This window comes from Vitis vinifera, chromosome 10 (assembly GCF_030704535.1).
Source record: "Vitis vinifera cultivar Pinot Noir 40024 chromosome 10, ASM3070453v1".
NCBI classification, from domain to species: Eukaryota; Viridiplantae; Streptophyta; class Magnoliopsida; order Vitales; family Vitaceae; genus Vitis; species Vitis vinifera.
In genome coordinates, this window is record NC_081814.1 from 11,163,921 (window position 1) to 11,184,310 (window position 20,390).

Sequence of the window (20,390 nt, forward strand, 5' to 3'; positions counted from 1 at the left end):
CATTGAACTAATCCTACCATTAACGTGACCTTAACCAATTCAACCCCGTTTCTTTTGAATAATATTGGGTTGGATTGAACTTACTTTTATACCAAAGCCTAAATAGCATATAAAACAACAATAAAAAAAATATTTTTATTATTATAAAATGAAATAATACATAATATAACTATAATTTGATTCAAGAAAACAAACAAAATAAATATTATTCTATAAAATAACATAAATTTTAAATCAAATTTAGATTACACTTACATTAAACTACATTAAAACCTAATTATAGCATTAACATGATTATCCAAATATATATATAGATTAATTTCACTCATCTTCTGAGGTTTAGACTAAATACAATTAGCTTCTATTAATAAAATTCGTCAAATACCTCCCTTATTTTGAATTAAAAGGGAGGTGTAAAAATTTTAAATGCAAATGATGGGGGAGATATTTGATGAAATTTTAAACTGATATAGACTGGATGTATTTAGTCAAAACCTTAGAAGGGTTCTTAATTTTTGTAAAGATGATAGGTAAGAAGGTGCATTGGTTTCATTATAATAATTTAAAACATGGAATTTGGAAAGACATAGGTATAGGGATTGAGTGTGTAGAATGAAGCAAATTGGTTAGGGTGGAGTGACTCATAATTGAATTGGCTATGAATCTGAAGTTGAAAACAACCTAGCTCAACTTTCCTCAACTTTCCTCCTCAAGTACCATGTGATGCTTATTTCAAAAGGATGAAAGTCAATTTTGACACTCAAAATTCCAAGTCACCCATTCCATAGCATGCTCACCCCTCAATTTGAGCTCTTCATCCATATTATAAAATTTGAGTCATTCAACAAAGTTTAAGTATTTGAAAAAATCCAAAATTCTAAGTACAACAATTGATATCATTGCAAAGAACAAAAGACCATATGACAATATCTGATTAACATTCTTTTATGTAGTACTAAAAAGTAGTACTTTGTGGTATGATAGAAAATGTCACCTAAAATAATTATGCTTAAGGTAGCTACTTTATTCAAATCTTTAAGTTCCAGACAAATAGTTTTTCATTCAACTTTGCAAAAAGTCATAGAAAATGACTTCTTTTTTTTTTTTTTTCAGAACAAAAAGTCATATTTAGCTATGATATTATATTGTACTAATAGTCTTCCATTATATTTGCATGAATTTTTTTATTGTTTCTTTAATTTAAACTCACTTAAAAGACTTTGAAACTGAATAAAAGTAAATAAATGTTTTTTTAATTATGTTTTCCATTTTTAATTTTGTTTTTTATTTATAATTTTTTTTATTTTGTAATTCTATAATAAGAAGTAAAAAAAATAATTTTATAACAATTTTTTAACCATTTATATTATTTTATAGACAACACGTTATTATTATTGATTTGACAAAAAAAACATATAAATAGGTGTTAATTTTCTATTTTTAAATATGTTTAAAAATTAAAAATAAAAACCTTTTAGTTTACGTTTGGTTGGCGGGATAAGATAGGATAAGATATATATCTTACAAATATGATATTTTAAGGTAGCATATATATCCAATGAGATAAATCATGTTATATTATATTTATATTTAATTTTTGAAATGAGTAAAAAAAAAATGAAATATATATTATTTTAAATGTTTAAAATGAAAATTATATCACATTCCAATTTTTTTTATTTAAAAATTGAAATTTCTCTTATATTTAACAATATTCATGATTAATAATTTATATATTAATATTACTTTATAATTTTTTTTAGTTTTTCTTTTTAACTATAAATTTAATTTATAATAAAAAAAAGTTATTTTGCAAAATGAGTATAAAAAATTTAAAATTGATAAAAAAAAAATTATGATACATCGGATATGCATAGTTTATATCATAACATGAGATTAACATATTTAATGTAAAAGAGATAAAAAAAAAAAATAATAAATGGTGGATAATGTATCTCACTACTTATCCTATATCATATTTGGTTGAACATAAGATATGATAAGTGATAGATAATTTATCTTATCCCATTACCAACCAAACATGGAATATGATATAATATCACATCTCTTATACTATCTCATACTATGTTCGGCCAATAAAACATGACCTTAATATCTTTGTGCACAAAAGCCTTGTAAAAGCTAAAGATCTCACGTAGAGGAAATAAAATAAAAAAATGTTCAAGTTTAATGGCTAAAAGAATTGGTTGGCTATCAATGTCTTACTCACCTTTGTGAAAACCCCCATTTTAATGACTCCATTTTCTATATGGTAATTGATACTTTTGAGGAAAAAAAAAAGGAAAAGAATTGATGTTTCTTACTCGAATTTCATAAACCTTGTAAAAGTTAGAAGATCCCACATGGAGAAAATAAAATGAAAAGATGTTCAAATTTAATGGCTAAAAGAGTTGGTTGGCTATCAATGTCTTACTCACCTTTGTGAAAATCCCCATTTTGATGAATCTATTTTCTAAATGGTGATTGGTATTTTTGAGGGAAAAAAATGAAAAGAATTAATGTTTTTTTACTCAAATTGTAGATGTCCTAATGTTGTCCGGCAACCCATGAGCCCATGTGTTAGGCTATTTTATATTTGGGTATTCCCTAAGCCCAAATATAGATATATAAATAGCATTAAGGCTTTGGTATTATGAAAGAAGGGAGATTTGATTGAGAAAAAGAAAGAAAATTAAGGTTGTTTTTTGGGCACTATTATGGGGCTTAAGGTGAAGTTACAGGTTCTTTCATAAACCTTTTAGGGAAGTCCCTATGGTATGTTTTCTCTCTGATTTTTTTCTGTTCATGTTTCCTAGGGTGATGGATTCCTGCCTCAAGAATTGAGATATTTATATAAGTTTTCAAGGTGAAAAAACAAGTTATTGATTATCATTCTTGATTCTTGTTAGGTTGTTATTATTGTTGAGGGTGGTTGTTATTGTTGAGTGGTGGTTATTATTGTGGAGGAATCTTTTAACCTTGATAGGTGAATATTCTAAATCTCTCTCTTTGTCTTCCCAACAAGTGGTATTAGAGCCTAGTTGTGGGAACCCTTATTCTTAAAAGGAACAGAGATAGAAGAAAACTCAACCTCCATAATAAAACTTAACAATTCAAATTGGGCTATGTGGAAGTTCATGATGCAATATTTTCTCACCATCAAATATTTGTTAGATACTCTTGAGGGTGAATAAGCCAGACCCAAAGAAATTTTTGATTTGGAATACAATAAGATGAACAAAAAGGCAATTGCCTATATTAGGCAATAGCTTGACACATCCTCACATCACCATATGGCAAATGAAACAAATGCCCATTATCTTTGGAAGAAATTGGAATAAGTGTTTGAACAAAAAATTGTTGGGAATAAAATTTTCTTGTTAACAAAGTTAGTGAACATGAAGTTAAAGGAATAAACACTAATGAAAAATCACTTGAATGCTTTTCAGAGTATTGTTAATTAGTTGGCTGCTATGAAAATGGTTATAGATGATGAGATGCAAACATCTTTGTTGTTGTGTTCACTGTTAGACAGTTGGGAAACTTTTGTTGTGACCATTAGCAACTTTGTTCCGAATGGTGCATTGTGTATGGAGCTTATGAGGGAAAATTTGTTCAATGAAGAGACAAAGAGGAAGGCTTATGAACAAAAAATGCACAACCTCTCATCATAAAAAGTAGAGGAAGAAACAGGAATGGAGGATAGAAAGGTCATGACAAGTTTGAGAGAAGGTACTAGTCTAGAGATAAAATCAAATGTTTTCATTATGGAAAAGAGGGGCATATGAAAAGGAATTGTTGAATTTGGAAAGTGGAACAAAATAAGCAAAATCGGGAAAAAAAAAATGACAAGAATATTATAGCCTTTGCAACCAACAATGATGAAGTTTTAATGCTCTCAAATAAGTGCTTGCATGTAGATGAGCAATGAGTTAAGTGGATTGTAGACACTACAACCTCTTACCATGCTACTCTTCACTTGTAGTTGTTTTCTAATTATAGAGTTGGAGACTTTAGCACAATTAAAATGAGAAACTCTAGTTACTCCAAGATTGTAGGGATGAGTGATGTTTGCTTTAAAACCAACATGAGGTGAAAGATGACATTGAAAGATGTAAGACATGTTCCAGATTTATGCCTTAATTTGATGTCAGGTCTTATCTTGGACAAACAAGGTTATGAAAACCACTTTGGCAAAGGCAAATGGAAGCTCACTAAGAGCTCATTGGTTGTTTCAAAAAGAAAAGCATGCTACACTTTGTATAAGACTTAAAGGAAAGTTTGTAATGATGAGTTATATGCTATAGAGGGTACTTCCTTAGAGTTGTGGCATAAAAGGTTGGGACATATGAGTGAGAAAGGATTGCAACTTTTGGCAAGGAAGTTCTTAATTCCCTTAGCTAAAAATGAATCTTTATCTTCTTATGATCATTTTTTGGTTAGAAAACAACATAGGGTTTTCTTTAGTAGTGATCTAAGAAAAAGTTAAAAAAAGTTAGAGTTGGTACACTTTGATGTTTATGGCCCTAAGGATGTGGAAACTCTTGGAGGCAACAAGTACTTTGTCATTTTTATTGATGATGCTACCAAGAAGGTATGGATTTATTTGGTCAGATCAAATGATCAAGTCTTTCAGTATTTTATACAATTTCATGCCATGGTTAGGAGAGAGACTAGAAGAAAATTGAAGTGTCTCAGGTCTGATAATGAAAGTGAGTACACCTCAAGGGAGTTTGAAACTTATTGCACTAAGAATGGTATAAAACATGAGAAAACAATTCCTGGCACTCCACAACATAATGGTGTGGCTAAAAGGATGGATCGCACCATCATTGAGAGGGTTAGGTGTATACCAAAGATTGCAAAGTTGTCTAAGGCATTTTGGGGTGAAGCTACTCAAACTGCTTACTATTTGATAAACAGATCTCCATTAAGTCCATTGAACTTTGAGGTTTTAGAGAAGACATGGCTAGGAAAAAAATGTTTCCTATTCCCACTTGAGAGTCTTTAGGTGAAAAACTTTTGTGCATGTTTCCAAAGAACAGAGATCCAAACTTGATGATAAGACAGTTCTACATCTCTTTGTTGTGTATGGTGATGAAGTGTTTGGATTCAAATTGTGGGATCCAACCAAGAAAAAATTGGTGAGAAGTAAAGATGTGGTCTTCCAAGAGGATCAAACCTTGGGAGATTTTGACAAAACTAATCAATCTAAAGGTACAAGTGATGACTTCATTCAATTGGTACCTATTCCTCTATCATTAAATCAACCTAGAAATGAAGATGAGGAAATTAATGAGATACCAAGAGATGATAGTGCTAGTGACATACCTGTATAGGAGCTAATTTAGCATGATGAGCAGTCACTTCATCAGGATGATTTGGTAACCCAGGCTAGGAAGTCTACTAGAGAGCATCGTCCCTCTACTAGATATCCCTCTTCTGAGTACATGTTAGTAATTGATGAGGGAGAGCCACAGAGTTTTCAAGAAGCTATGCACGATGAAAGGGATTCCTTGTAGAAAAATGGAAACTATAAGTTGGTACAACTTCCTAAAGGAAGAAAATCATTGGAAAACAAATGGGTGTTCAAGTGGTTGAGGGATGTGGTTGAAGAAAATGTGGCTAAGTTGAAGAAGATTCACATAAAGAAGAATGCCTCAAACATGTTGACAAAGGTTAATCCTAAGCAAAAGCTTCAGTTATGCATTGGGATAGTAGGTTTGAACTCCATGTGATGAAGTTATAGATTGATATTCCTCTCTCATGTCCTGGAGGGGGAAATTGTTGGGTTAAGTTTGTTCAACCCATGAGCCCATGTGTTAGGCTATTTTATATTTGGATATTCCCTAAACTCAAATATATATATATATAACATTAGGTCTTTGGTATAATGAGAGAAGAGAGATTTGATTGTGAAAAGGAAAGGAAATTAGGGTTGTTTTCTGGGCATTGTTTTGGGGCTTAAGGTGAAGTTACAGGTTCTTTCATCAACCTTTTGAGGAAGTCCCCATGGTATGTTTTCTCCCTAATTTCTTTTTGTTTATGTTTCCTAGGATCAATGATGGATTCTCGCCTTAAGCATTGAGATATTTATATAAGTTTTCAAGGTGAAGAAATCTAAGGACTTAATTATTATATCCCCATTTATTGAAGTGGAAGAAATTTTTTCCATAGTTTTTTTATCTCCATTTGGAGGGTTTTTCCATGTTATATTTGGTGTCCTTTTTGGTTGAATATTCTTAATTATCATTCTTGATTCTTGTTGGGTTGTTATTATTGTTAAGGGTGGTTATTATTATTGAGTGGTGGTTAGTATTATGGATGAATCTTTTAACCTTGACAAGTGAATACTCTAGATCTCTCCCTTTATCTTCCCAATAGTAGAAGCCGTGTAAAAGTTGAAGATGCCACGAAGAGAAAATAAAATGAAAAGATGTTCAAATTTAATGACTACAAGAGTTGGTTAGCTATTAATGTCTTACTCACATTTGTGAAAACCCCCATTCTGATGACTCCATTTTCTATATGGTAATTGATATTTTTTAGGGAAAAAAAAAGAAGAAAAAGAATTGATGTTTCTTACTCAAATTGCAGAAGCCTTGTAAGAGTTGAAGATTCCACGTAGAGAAAGTAAAATGAAAAGATGTTAAAGTTTAATGACTAGAAGAGTTGGTTGGCTACTAATGTCTTACTCACATTTGTGAAAACCCCCATTCTAATGACGCCATTTCTAGATGACAATTGATATTTTTGAGGGGGAAAAAAAAAAAGGAAAGGAATTGATGTTTCTTACTCAAATTGCAGAAGCCTTGTAAGAGTTGAAGATTCCACGTAGAGAAAGTAAAATGAAAAGATGTTAAAGTTTAATGACTAGAAAAGTTGGTTGGCTACTAATGTCATACTCACATTTGTGAAAACCCCCATTCGGATGACTCCATTTCTAGATGACAATTGATATTTTTGAGGGGGAAAAAAAGAGAGGAAAGGAATTGATATTTCTTACTCAAATTGCAAAAGCCTTGTAAAAGTTGAAGATCCCACATAGAGAAAATAAAATGAAAATATGTTAAAGTTTAATGGCTAAAAGAGTTGGTTAGCTTTAATGTCTTACCTTTGTGAAAACCCCTATTTTGATGACTTCATTTTCTAGATGGTGATTGATATTTTTGAGGGGAAAAAAAAAAAGAAAAAAATTGATGTTTCTTACTTAAATTGTAGAAGCCTTGTAAAAGTTGAAGATCAAGTTTAATCGCTAAAAGAGTTGGTTGGCTATCAATATCTTACTCACGTTCGTGAAAACCCCCATTCCGATGACTCCATTTTCTAGATGGTAATTGATCTTTTTGAGGAAAAAGAAAAAAGAAGAATTGATGTTGCTTACTCAAATTGTAGAAGACTTGTAAAAGCTGAAAATCTCACCTAGAGAAAAAAAAAATGAAAAGTTGTTTAAGTTTAATGGCTAAAAGAGTTGGTTGGCTATCAATGTCAATGTCATAACCCTCATTATGATTATTTCATTTTCTAGATTGTAACTGATATTTTTGAGGAAAAAAAGGAAAAAATTGATGTTTCTTACTTCAATTGTAGAATATCCCACATAGAGAAAATAAAATGAAAAAATGTTCAAGTTTAATGGCTAAAAGAGTTGGTTAGCTATCAATGTCTTACTCACCTTTGTGAAAACCCCCATTATGAGGACTTCATTTTCTAGATAATGATTGATATTTTTGAGGAAAAAAAAAAAGAAGGAAAACAATTGATGTTTCTTACTCAAATTGCATAAGTCTTATAAAAGTTGAAGATCCCACCTATAAAATAAAATAAAATGAAAAGATGATCAAGTTTAATAGCTAAAAGAGTTGGTTCGTTATCAATGTTGTACTTACCTTAATGAAAACCCCCATTTTGATGACTCATTTGGTAAACCCTAGATTTATGTGTTTTGTAAACTTCCATCACATGTTAACATTAAATATGGTTGTAACAATCAACTTTCATCAATTAATTTGTTTTACAGCAAAAAGTGACATGTGATCGCAAATTTGTTTTGCCATTAAATGTCACAAATTATGTTGTGGCAAAATTTTATTTTTGTTTTTTATGATTAAAAATAATTGCTCATGAGTCATGAGCTTTTATGATTTTTTTTTACCATAAAATACCATATTTTATTTATTGTAAAAACTCGTGTTTATTGGAGTGATAATAAATATAATTGTTATTTATATTATAATTAAATAAAATATAAGTTTAATGTTTTTAAAGTTTTTGTTTTCAATTATCAAGAGGGAACATTGTTATCTCTCATGATTGTTGTGACTTTTTTTTTCTTTTTTTTGTCACTTAAAATAAGGTTTCTTAATAAGTAGTTTTTTTTATTTATTATTTAATAATTTAAGTTGATTTTAATTGATATTTATTCTTATTATTTGTTAAACATTTATAATTAAAATATTGTAAATAGTTAATATAATCATAAAATATTTACTATAAAAAATAAGTTATGGATGTGGAACTATATGGTTGTAAAATATATTATTATTAGATGTAGGCAAATAAAGTATCTATGGCATTTAAATTGAGTGGTGGATATCCTTCCAAATTAATCCCCTACACCAACAGCATTAATTACAACCCACCACTGAAATTGACCCAAAAATAAAGTCATACAACCGCCTTTCACTTTCGCATATTACAAAAAAGACCGGAAAAAAAAATGTATTTGATGAATAAAGGCACTAAATACAAAGTGGCAATCAATAAAGGTATGGAAATTTTTTCGCTGTTGCATTATTCTCATTAGAAATTATAATTAACTTGGACAAAATCCACCAACTTTGCACATATAGACACTTCACATTAGGGCTTTAAAAGGTTGATTGGGCACAAGGGGAACATCTATCAGGGCAGCATCTTTCCATTCCATCACCTCTAATCTCATCTTGAGCAGACTTTCTAATGGTAAAAGAGACACTAAGAAGATAAGTTTTATCATTATTTAGGTGATAGCCATGAAAAAATGTTTCTTGACAAAGAAACTCATATCCCAACAAAAATGTGGTTATAATAGGTTTTTTATTTAAATAAAAAATAAAAACAATTTAGAGTGATTTGCCAATATTATTTGCTTTGAATTTGTTTAAGGAAAGTATCTTGACTTTTAGGGATTGCCTCATAATGAAAAATTAAGTTAAGAATACTGATCATACAAAAAATACAATTGAAAAAGCCCTAGTTGAATTTCTTGAGGTAGTAACTAAGTCCACTTAGGGATTAATGAACTATAACCATGTTTGGTTGTTAAAAAGTTTAAAATAAAAAAAATAAAAAAGAAAAAGAAAAAGAAAGGAAGGAGAAAAGAAAGAAGAAAATTATAATTGTTTTTTTATTTTTGTCCATTAAGAATTGAGGAGAAAATAATCCAAGAGAGTGTTTATTTTTTAAAACTTATTAGTAATAGGCTATTTGTTTTTTAACTTTTTATTTAATTTATTACTTATTTTTTAATATCTTTAACTAATCACAAAAGACAAAATACTTAAAAGGTAACATTTTTAAATCCATTAAAAAATCTCAACCCTCAATTCTTGTTATCATGATAAATCTTTGTCTTTATCATTTTCGTCTTCTATCAACATCTTTATAGGCCACCGCATTTTTCTCTTTTTTCACCACTTTAACTTCAACAACTTTTAAAATAATTTTTATTATCTTAAATTTTTTAGAAATATATTAAATTTTTTTTTTTTTTGAGATAAGAATTAATTAAAATTTTTTTTAATACATTAAGATGTTGATTTCTAGCATATAAAAAACAAATAACTTAACACTTAATAAAAATAAAATATTAAAAAAAAACAACTTAATGCTTTATTTAATTAAGAACTATTTAATCTTAAATTAAATTAAGTTCTATTAAATATTAAGTTAAAAATACAAATACCGCCTACTTATCATTTTTAATATACTTTATATTTTTTATTTTTAAAATTTAAAAATAACAATAATTTTTATATAAAATATAAGAACTCTTTAATCATTTTAAAAACTGTTTTTAAAAAATTAAAATATTAAAAAATTTAGAATATTCAAGGAAGGATCCTCAATTTTGTTTCACTACAGCAAGTAAAAATCACATAACCTGTTTTACAAAGGTAAAACTCCAACAACCTTTTTTTTTTAGGAATGTTTTTATTGAAAACATTCTCACATGCCCTCCAAGATCCATTGAACTAAAGCCTGACAATGACATAATTAATTTCTCAACTACTCCGAAAACAAAATTATAATGAAAAAAATAAAAATGTAATTGAATGGTCACCACAAAATCAAACCTCCATCTGCCAACCAATTTGATAATGGGGAACTTGTGTTTTGACGGGCCAATTTGTGAAATATATGGTTTTTGGAACTCATGTTTATGAAATATGAAAAACAGCTTTTAATGTGGAAAGTTACATGTGTTTCATGTACTTTGAGTCGACTGCCTTTTTTTATGTCGAGTTTGCCTCTTTGGGTATCCAGGTCAGCAACATTCGTAGGCCATGTCAGCACGGGCTGAAACTAAACTGGTTGAAAACTCCAAAATAAAAATTTGAGCTTCCCACAAAAACACCCTAGCCGACGGTTCTTTCTTCTTTTTCTCTCATTTGATACACATTCCTCTCATCTTTCTTCACTCTATCACTAAGGCGATTTGAGAATCCTGTATATTTTTCAACAATTTCTCTCATTTCATTTCAGAAGCCTTTAATCTCAAACTCCAATCTATAGTTTTCTATCTTCAGCCTCTTCTCATCTCAAAATCCTAACCATTTGAACCCGATTGTCCCAATTTTTCTCACCCCTCCGGATCGAAGACGGTGTAAACTCCAATCTACAGTTTTCTATCTTCAGTCCCTTCTCCTCTCAAAGTCCTAACCATTTGAACCCGATGGTGACAATTTCCTCACCCGTCTTGATCGAAGACGGTGTCAAAATGTGCAAATTTTCACACATTTAAAAATGTAAACCTTTAATCGAAAACGTTAATCTAAATTTTTGTTGCTTATGGAAATTGTATAGAACCAAATGGAGCACTTCATCGAAACATCGTCTAGTTAAGAAGACAGCTTGAGGAGGGTACATTTTGATTGAAATTCTATTTTAGGATAGCGAACCTAAATGGAAACGACAATTGTGATATATTGGCTTCATGAAGAAGAAATCTCGTATTCGTCTCATTGGATGGCATTTTGCTCTAACCCCTACATAAAATGTGAAGGTAATTAATTTGTATTTAGGGTTGTTTTGTTTTTTATTTTGTTTTGTTTTGTTTAAAATGGAGCACAAGAGCGATTTTCGAGTGGTTGTTGTATTCCAAATTTTTTGTGCATTGGTGAGGCCATAGTTTGAGGCACATGTGGATTTTAGAGCACCTGATCGGATGTTCGATCTCAGTTTTTTTGTGGATTGGAGACTCATGAAATGAAAAAATAAAAGTGATAATTTATTTTTTATTATGAAAAGAATGTTGTGGAGATATATAGAAATTGGGTGGAATACCTGTGTATTTTTTGAGATTTTTATATTGATGGTAATTATTGATGACTATAATTAGGCAAGATCATTTTTTGGCGAAAAACTTGACAATTCAATCATATTTATTGAGAATAATAACAATAATAACAATAATAATAATAATAAGAATTAAAATGCATAAATTATGTGATGGTTAGTAGAAATTGTTGGTAGTGTTTGTGAATTTGTAATATTTGTTGGATTTTGAGTGTACATTTTTCGTCAATGAAGACACAATTCTTTCATTGCATTATAGATTAGAGCATGACATTATTATGTTGTTATTGGTTACTCAACGTGTAGCTTATGTAATCATCACAAATTTAAGGTACTACCTTAATGCACTTCAGGTACTACCTTAATGACCATGAGGTACTACCTTAATGACCTTGAGGTACTACCTTAATGTACATCAGGTACTACCTTAATGCACTTTCGAGAAATGTTGCTTTTCTATGACTTAAGCCACAATTAGTTTATTGCATTACATATGGCAGCATGCCATTGTTATGTGCTTATCGATTACTCCATCGGTAGCTTATGTAATCATCACAAATTTAAGGTGCTACCTTAATGCACTTCAGGTACTGCCTTAATGACCCTAAGGTACTACCTTAATGTACCTTAGGTACTACCTTAATGCACTTTCGAGAAATGTTGCTCTTCTGTGACTTAATCCACAATTAGTTCATTGCATTACACATTACAACATGGCATTGTTATGTTGTTATTGGTTACTCCATCAGTAACTTATGTAATCATCACAAATTTAAGGTACTACCTTAATGCACTTCAAGTACTACCTTTATGACCCTGAGGTACTACCTTAATGTACCTTAGGTACTACCTTAATGCACCTTTGAGAAATATTGCTCTTCTGTGACTTAATCCACAATTAGTTCATTGCATTACATATTACAGCATGGCATTGTTATGTGCTTATTGGTTACTCCATCGGTAGCTTATAATCATCTCAAATTTAAGGTACTACTGTGGACCCGCATTTTTCACATGCGTCCCCACTCGATCGGCGAGATTCGCTTTTTATTTGTGAAAAATTAATTTTAGAAAAGTTGGAGTCACCACCTATTTTATCTTTATTTTAAAGGGAAAATAAAACAAGAAAGAAAAACCCTAAAAAGTGACTCCATAGTTTTGGAAAAAGCATGTCTTTGAGAAATCCGAGTCTAGGTCCGGGGATCAGGTTACTTATTGGGAAGGTACCTCTAGGAGGTAGCACCCCTCTAAGCCCTATAAAGGTCTCTACTAACAAAATTAAGGGAAGTGTGGCCATTAGTCAGTTAATTATGGATACATAAGTAGGCTAGGTGATTTCAAACATTGCATGCCTAACAAGAAAACAAACCATAAGAGAGAGTCGAAGTGCGTACCTGAACAGCTTCTCAAGCGCTATCATAAAACATAAGAGATTAGTTTGGAAATATGACACATTACATGTGTTTTATCTAAGCACATCAAGCATGTATCTGGACACCTAAGAATCACATCATGTATGGATCTAATCACCAATAGCATACGTGCTCACATAATTCTCGAAAATAAGTGAGGAAGAGCATACCTGGGTAGCAAGCTAGTACTCCTTTATGGGAAACAAAATTAGCCAAATAACATATCCAAAATAATCTCATATATACCACAAAATGAAGCACAATCAATCGAACAAAAAAATGTTTGAGGAAATATCATGAATGTCGGGCCCCCCTCCAAAGCCCTAATTAATTTTGCATGAGTTGACTCTATAAATCCCATTATTTGGAATCATGAATTTTGTTCATGCTTGAGGAAAATCAAGAAAATCAAGAAAATGGTTGAAAGTCAAAGAAAATACTGAAAGTGCATGCCAAGAAGAAAAATGGCATCAACGAGTTTGTTAAAATTTGGATCTTACTACTTAAGGAAGTATTGAGGATGTTTCTTTAAAGTAAGGATTACTTGGATAAAAACAATTTGGAAAAGCACAATTTAAAACATGTAGAAGCATGATGAAAACGAGAGGTGTAAGAGGAAGAGGAGAGTGTACACCAGGATGGCCATTTTCAGAAGGCAGTCTAGGGATGTGATTATGACTTGCATTGCTGGTGGTCGTAGATGCTGCTGTTGTTCCCTTTGAATTCTTCCCTTTTACTCTCTCGCATAGGAATGGCAATTTCGCGGGTCAATCGGGTAACCCGCCCCGCCCCGCCCCTATTGGGACGGGTATGGGATAAATTAATCGGGTATGGGACGGGTATGGGAAAGCTTTGTGAAACCCGAATCGGGTTCGGGGCGGGTATGGGTTTGTAGTTACCTGCCCCGCCCCGGAATTAGAATTACCAATTTGCCCTTAAATATTATAAAATACCCAAAATCTCCTCTGTATATATAATTTATCCTTCCTAGATTTTTAGGGTTTTTCTCTCTCGGAAGAAAGACTTCGTCTTCTCAGTTCGAACGGCCTTGAAAGCAAAATCTTTGCTCTAAAAACCAGATTTGCAATCTCGTAAACAAGTGATTATTGGAGTTCTTGTGGATTCCTTCATTCCAGGTAAGAAAACCCTAATTTTTTTAAGCTTTGTTAAAAATTTGGCTTGTTTTTCAAATTTTTTTGGTTTTAGTTTATGGGTTTAGGGTTTTTCTCTCTCGGAAGAAAGGTTTTGTCTTCTCAGTTCGAGTGGCCCTAAAATCAAAATCTTTGTTCTAAAAACCAGATTTTCAATCTTGTAAACAAGTGATTATTGGAGTTCTTGTGGATTTCTTCCTTCCAGGTAAGAAAACCTTAACTTTTGAAGCTTTGTTAAAAATTTGGCTTGTTTTTCAATTTTTTTTTGGTTTTAGTTTATGAGTTTGAGGTTTTTTCAATTGTTTATCAGTAGATTTGTAATTTATATGCACTCTTGGTTTTCGTTTTATATGTATTTTTCAGTTGAATCAACTTTCGTCTTTGGCTCTTATTGTTCATGTTTCTGACTTTATTTTTCACCCTGTCCAAATCAATTTCATCCACATATAAACTGATTTTTGGGGTTTATACAAATAAGAATGATGATTTATGGGTTTTTCATTATTTTAGGGTTCAATTTTGGTATTCACGTTTTTGCAGAAACAAGTTGTTGTAATTTCATTATTTTAGGGTTCAATTTTGGTATTCATGTTTTTGCATAAACAAGTTGTTATAAGAGAATGATCTAATTTCATAGATGAAAACCCTTTTTTTTTTTTTCTAAACAACTTCTGGAAACATATTATTCATGCTTCCAGAAACATACAAATAGAATTTTATTGTGGTTAAATTGGTTTCAAACTATTTCAGAATATCCTAAGGATTCAACAAAATGACATCAGAAGGGGAGGAAAATTTTTTCATGCCAAGTACTGGTTCTAATCCAGCTACAGGTAGTACTTCAACTACTGATGGATCATTGACATGTAAAAAAAGAAAGCTGACTTCAATTGTTTGGAATGAGTTTGAGAAAGTCATAATAGATGGACAAGATTATGCTATTTGTAAGCATTGTAAATCAAAACTCAAGACCGATAGTAAGAATAGGACTAAACATTTGCATGTACATTTAGATAGGTGCATCAAACGGAGAAATGTTGATATTAAGCAACAATTTTTAGCAATAGAGAGAAAAGGCTATGGAAAAGTGCAAATTGGTGGTTTCACATTTGATCAAGATATCTCAAGAGAGAAGCTTGCACGTGCAATTATATTGCATGAGTTCCCTCTTTCAATTGTTGACCATGCAGGCTTTAGAGATTTTGCTAGTAGCCTTCAACCTTTGTTTAAGATGGTTTCCCACAATACAATTAAGGATGACATAATGAAGATTTATGAGTTTGAGAAAGGAAAAATGAGTAGCTACTTGGAAAAGCTTGAAACTAGAATGGCTATCACAACTGATATGTGGACATCTAATCAGAAGAAAGGTTACATGGCTATCACTGTGCATTACATTGATGAGTCTTGGTTACTACATCATCATATTGTAAGGTTAGATATGTTATTTGTTCAAGTTTTCAATTTTTATTTTATTTTATTATCATTTAATGATGTCACTTATATTAATAATATGTTTTTATATATCGTTTAATGTAGGTTTGTTTATGTGCCTCCTCCACATACAAAAGAAGTTCTTTCTGATGTGTTATTGGATTTTTTATTGGATTGGAATATGGATAGGAAACTATCTACAATCACCGTGGATAATTGCTCAAGTAATGATGGCATGATTGATATCCTCTTAGAGAAATTATCTTCAAGTGGTTCACTTTTATTAAATGGAAAAATCTTTCATATGCGATGTGCAGCACATGTCTTGAACTTGATTGTGAAGGAAGGTCTAGATGTCATTAGAGTAGAAATTGAAAAAATTCGTGAGAGTGTTGCATATTGGTCAGCAACACCATCAAGAGTGGAAAAGTTTGAAGATGCAGCTCGCCAATTGCACCTTCCATGCAACAAGAAGCTATGCCTTGATTGTAAAACACGATGGAATTCTACATACTTGATGCTATCAATAGCTATAACTTATAAAGATGTGTTCCCGCGTTTGAAGCAACGTGAAAAGCTCTACACCACAGTGCCATCAGAGGAAGAATGGAATTTAGCAAGAGAAATATGTGAAAGGCTGAAATTGTTTTATAATATAACAAAGTTGTTCTCAGGGCGAAATTATCCCACTGCGAATACCTTTTTCATCAAAGTGTGTGAGATTAAAGAAGCATTGTATGATTGGTTGATTTGCTCAAATGAAGTTGTAAGCACAATGGCATCAAGTATGTTAGAAAAATTTGACAAGTATTGGAGTGGATGTCATATTGTAATGGCAATAGCAGTTGTATTGGACCCAAGATACAAGATGAAGATTTTAGAATTTTATTTTCCGATAATGTATGGGTCTGAAGCTTCAAGTGAGATTGGAAAATTTTGTCAACTATGTTATGATTTGCTTTCTGAGTACCAATCAAAGTCTAAGATGGGTCAACAAACTTCATCTCATGGTGCTTCATCAGTTTCAAATCTCTTTGAGTTGACCTATGACGAACAAGATCCTCTTTCGAAGTTTGACTTATTTGTTCATAGTACTAGTGAAGAAGGTCATGCGAAGTCGGAGTTAGACTACTACTTAGAAGAAACTGTTTTGCCAAGGATTTCAGATTTTGATGTTTTGAGTTGGTGGAAAACAAATGGTATTAAGTATCCGACTTTACAAATGATTGTTTGAGATATCTATGCCATTCCAGTATCTACAGTTGCATCTGAGTCAGCCTTCAGTACGGGTGGTAGGATGGTATCAAAACATCGTAGTAGACTCCATCCAAATACTTTGGAGGCCTTAATGTGTGCTCAAAGTTGGTTGGGAAATGAAATGGAAGGTAGTTAATCTAAAATATTTTCAATCTTATGAAACAACTATGTTGAATTTTTTAATAAAGTTGTTTCTTGTTATTCTTACTTTTATTGGGTGATTCTTTGCTTGTTAACCCAGGGGGCAAACTCACAATCATGGATGAAGATGATGAATCACTCTTGCTGTAGGTTCTTTTCTTGAAGTGAAGTTGGTATTGGAGATATATTTTGGGACCCAAGATACACTTTTTATTTTAATGCTCTTTTTTAATCTTAATGTGGTTATATGTATGAATATGTTGGGAAGACTTTATATTTAATGTTTTTTTTTTTTAATGTTGCCATATCCATGGAGATTTTCTATTTTTATATGTTGTAGTTGTGATATTTATTTATTTTTCATTTTTATCTTAATGTTATAATTTATATTGTTATATCCATGGTATTAAGCATCAAAGTTGTATTTTTTGGCAAAGAAGGCATTAGTGCTGACCTAATTGCAGTAAATGAAGACGTTGGGGCTGCTTGTTGGGGCATTAGTGTTTATATTTCTCCAATGCCTCTCGGAATTATTGTTGCTGGTGCTAGATTATTAAAGAACAAAGGTATACTGCCTAAATAACTTGGATGATTTGGGTTGATAAATCTATCTTTTCTTCTAGGGTCAATCACATTTAATTTGTTCCTAGGAGATGGAAAGCAAAAGAGAGAGGGCCCTTGTGTTGGAACCAAGGGCTTCCGGGCACCTGAGGTAAGAACTTGTGATCATTTTCGTTTCAGAAACTACATTATTGTTATTATTTTCTATGCCCTATTCATTCGAATTCTAACCCACTCTATTGGTCAAAAAGGGGTAATGATTGGTGCTATCACAAGTGGGCAGATTACTATGGTCGAAAAGGGGTAAGATGGAGGATACTCTGTCAAGATTGTTCATATTTGAGCATTTTTCCTACACAAACCTTCTCTCACAACTTGCTTTATTTGTGGGTGGAATCAGGCCATGGGGATGTCATCCATGATTTGTATAGCAGGATGGCTCACAATCTACTTTATCTTTTGTAGGATATCTCCAATTTTCAATTATAATTTTGATATATTTGTATATGCTTTTCTTCATGTTTTACCCTCTGGATGTTTCAATGTAGGGATCTTTTTCCCTTTATTTTAGGAGATTTCTTCATCTTATATGGATTTGGTGTTCTTTCTTATGTGGTATGCTTTTATGAGAAGTTTCTCTTCTTGGATATGAAGTTCCAATAATTATGCAACTTAAGAAGCATTAAACATCTCTCTCTTCCTCTGGATGAACAGGTACCAGTCTTTATTGCTGAAATAACACCTAAGAATCTTTGAGGAACACTAGCAACAACAAATCAGGTTGAAGTTTTTATTTTATTTTATTTTATTGTTTTCATTGTTTTCAGAAGCAATTTTGTTGAAGAATAATTTATGATGGAATGATTTCAATATGACTGTAAAAATGTGCTTTAATATGTTGGATTGGGTTTAAAGCCTTAGGCATTAACTTTATTGAGAGGCTTGTGTGCTCTTAGTGCTTTGGATGGTAACAGGCTTGTGTGCTCTTACTTGGAGCCACTTACTATGGGACTGCTGTGGATTTATGGAGCACTGGTTGTATACTGGCTGAACTATATGCTGGCAAGCCTATAATGCCAGGAAGAACAGAGGTATCATTTATGCTTATTTATTTCCCACAAGATGTGCAGAGTACTGCCTGTTATTCATGGAATCATGATTGTGCAATCTATAGATTTTTTTCTCTTTGGAAAAAACACCTAGCATTTGTTGTTATTAGAGTTTTGTTTTGAACATAATATTGGATGTAAAATACTAACAGTAATTGAGTCTGATTTTACCTGCTTACTTTCAGGCATATGAAAAAATAAATAAAAATAAAAATGGTGACATTCATCTCAGGATCATGACTAAAATGTTGGAAAAGAGGTTTACTCTTAATGGCTGTTTGATGGCAAACTAGTGTTGAACACTGAAACTTTCCATTTTAATTTGTGTTAGGTAACATGTTATAATAATCACTCATTTTTTTTAGTCTCACTGAAAATGAGGCTCAACAATCCAGCTGAAGTTTGCTACCTATGTGATTTTAAACGATAAAGTCCAAGCCCCAAACTTGCCCTCACTTACCCTGCTGGGTGATGAATTTCCCTTGCAACACCTTGAAGTTTCTAGTGGTACAAAATCTGCATAGAAGATTTTTTTATATCACATTTATAAACTGTGAAATAGTGCCTCAATCATTATGAAAATTTCCGTTATAAATTTCAGATTGAAAGTGAGATTCTCATGTTGGAATGGTTTCCAAAATGCAAAAATTGTGGCAAATTATGGTGCAAATCGGAGATAGTTTCCAAAGACTTGGCTTATCATTGGGTTCATCACTTTACATTGAAGTTGCTTTGGAATTATTTCTCATTGGATGCTAGGAACAGATTTCAGTGTTTGGAGTTTACAATTTATTAGCATGAACATGCGGTTTTGTCAATTAATCCATGTTCTTGCTATAAAAAGGAAAAAGTTAAAAAAAAAAAAAAAAAAAGAATTAGAGTCTATTATTTTGTACAAAACAATACCACTTGGCTTTCAATTAAAGTCAGAATTATTGATGGCAGTTAGGATTTATATCATTGTAAAATTAAGGAGGGGTTTGAAGTAGTTCTTGGAAAAAAACGATTTAGATCTGGAATCAAATAATCCAGTTGAGTTTCACTTTGCAATTATAGGTTGTGAATGGTACATTGTAGGATTTTAACAACTAAGGTTGTGATGGTGTGTAGGTGGGAAGTGGGCTTAGAGGTAGTGCAATGTTGGTGGTGCTGGTAGTATGATGGTTGGTGGTGGTTGCCTGGTGGTGAAGGAAGTTCATGTTATGGGTTGACATGGTGGCAATACAGTGGTTGGTGGTTGATAATGGTAAGGATGCTTCTGTTAGTGGGGGTGCTATTATTGGTGGAGATGGTGGAATTGGCAGCTGTAGACTCTATAGGATGTGGGCTGGTTTAAATTATAGTCTAGCCCATTATAACTAACGAATTGAAGGGAAAAATTTTCATTCTTATATTCTATTGTGAGTCTGTTCATTCTATTTTTGCTTATCTTCATTGAAGAATTTTGAATCTATGCCCTCATTCTTTCTATTTAATTATTTTGTTGGGCCTGCCACTAATCAAGTAACATCTCCATCTACTTCTTCAACTTTAGCATGTCCTCATTAAGTTTGGTTCTTCTCCTTTGTAGGTGGAACAGTTGCATAAAATTTTCAAGCTTTGTGGCTCTCCATCTGAGGATTATTGGAGAAAATCAAAGTTGCCACATGCAACCATATTTAAGCCCCAACAGCCTTATAGGCGTTGTGTTGCAGAAACATTTAAAGACTTTCCTACACCTGCATTAGGGCCTATGGAAACACTTCTTTCCATAGATCCTGCTGATC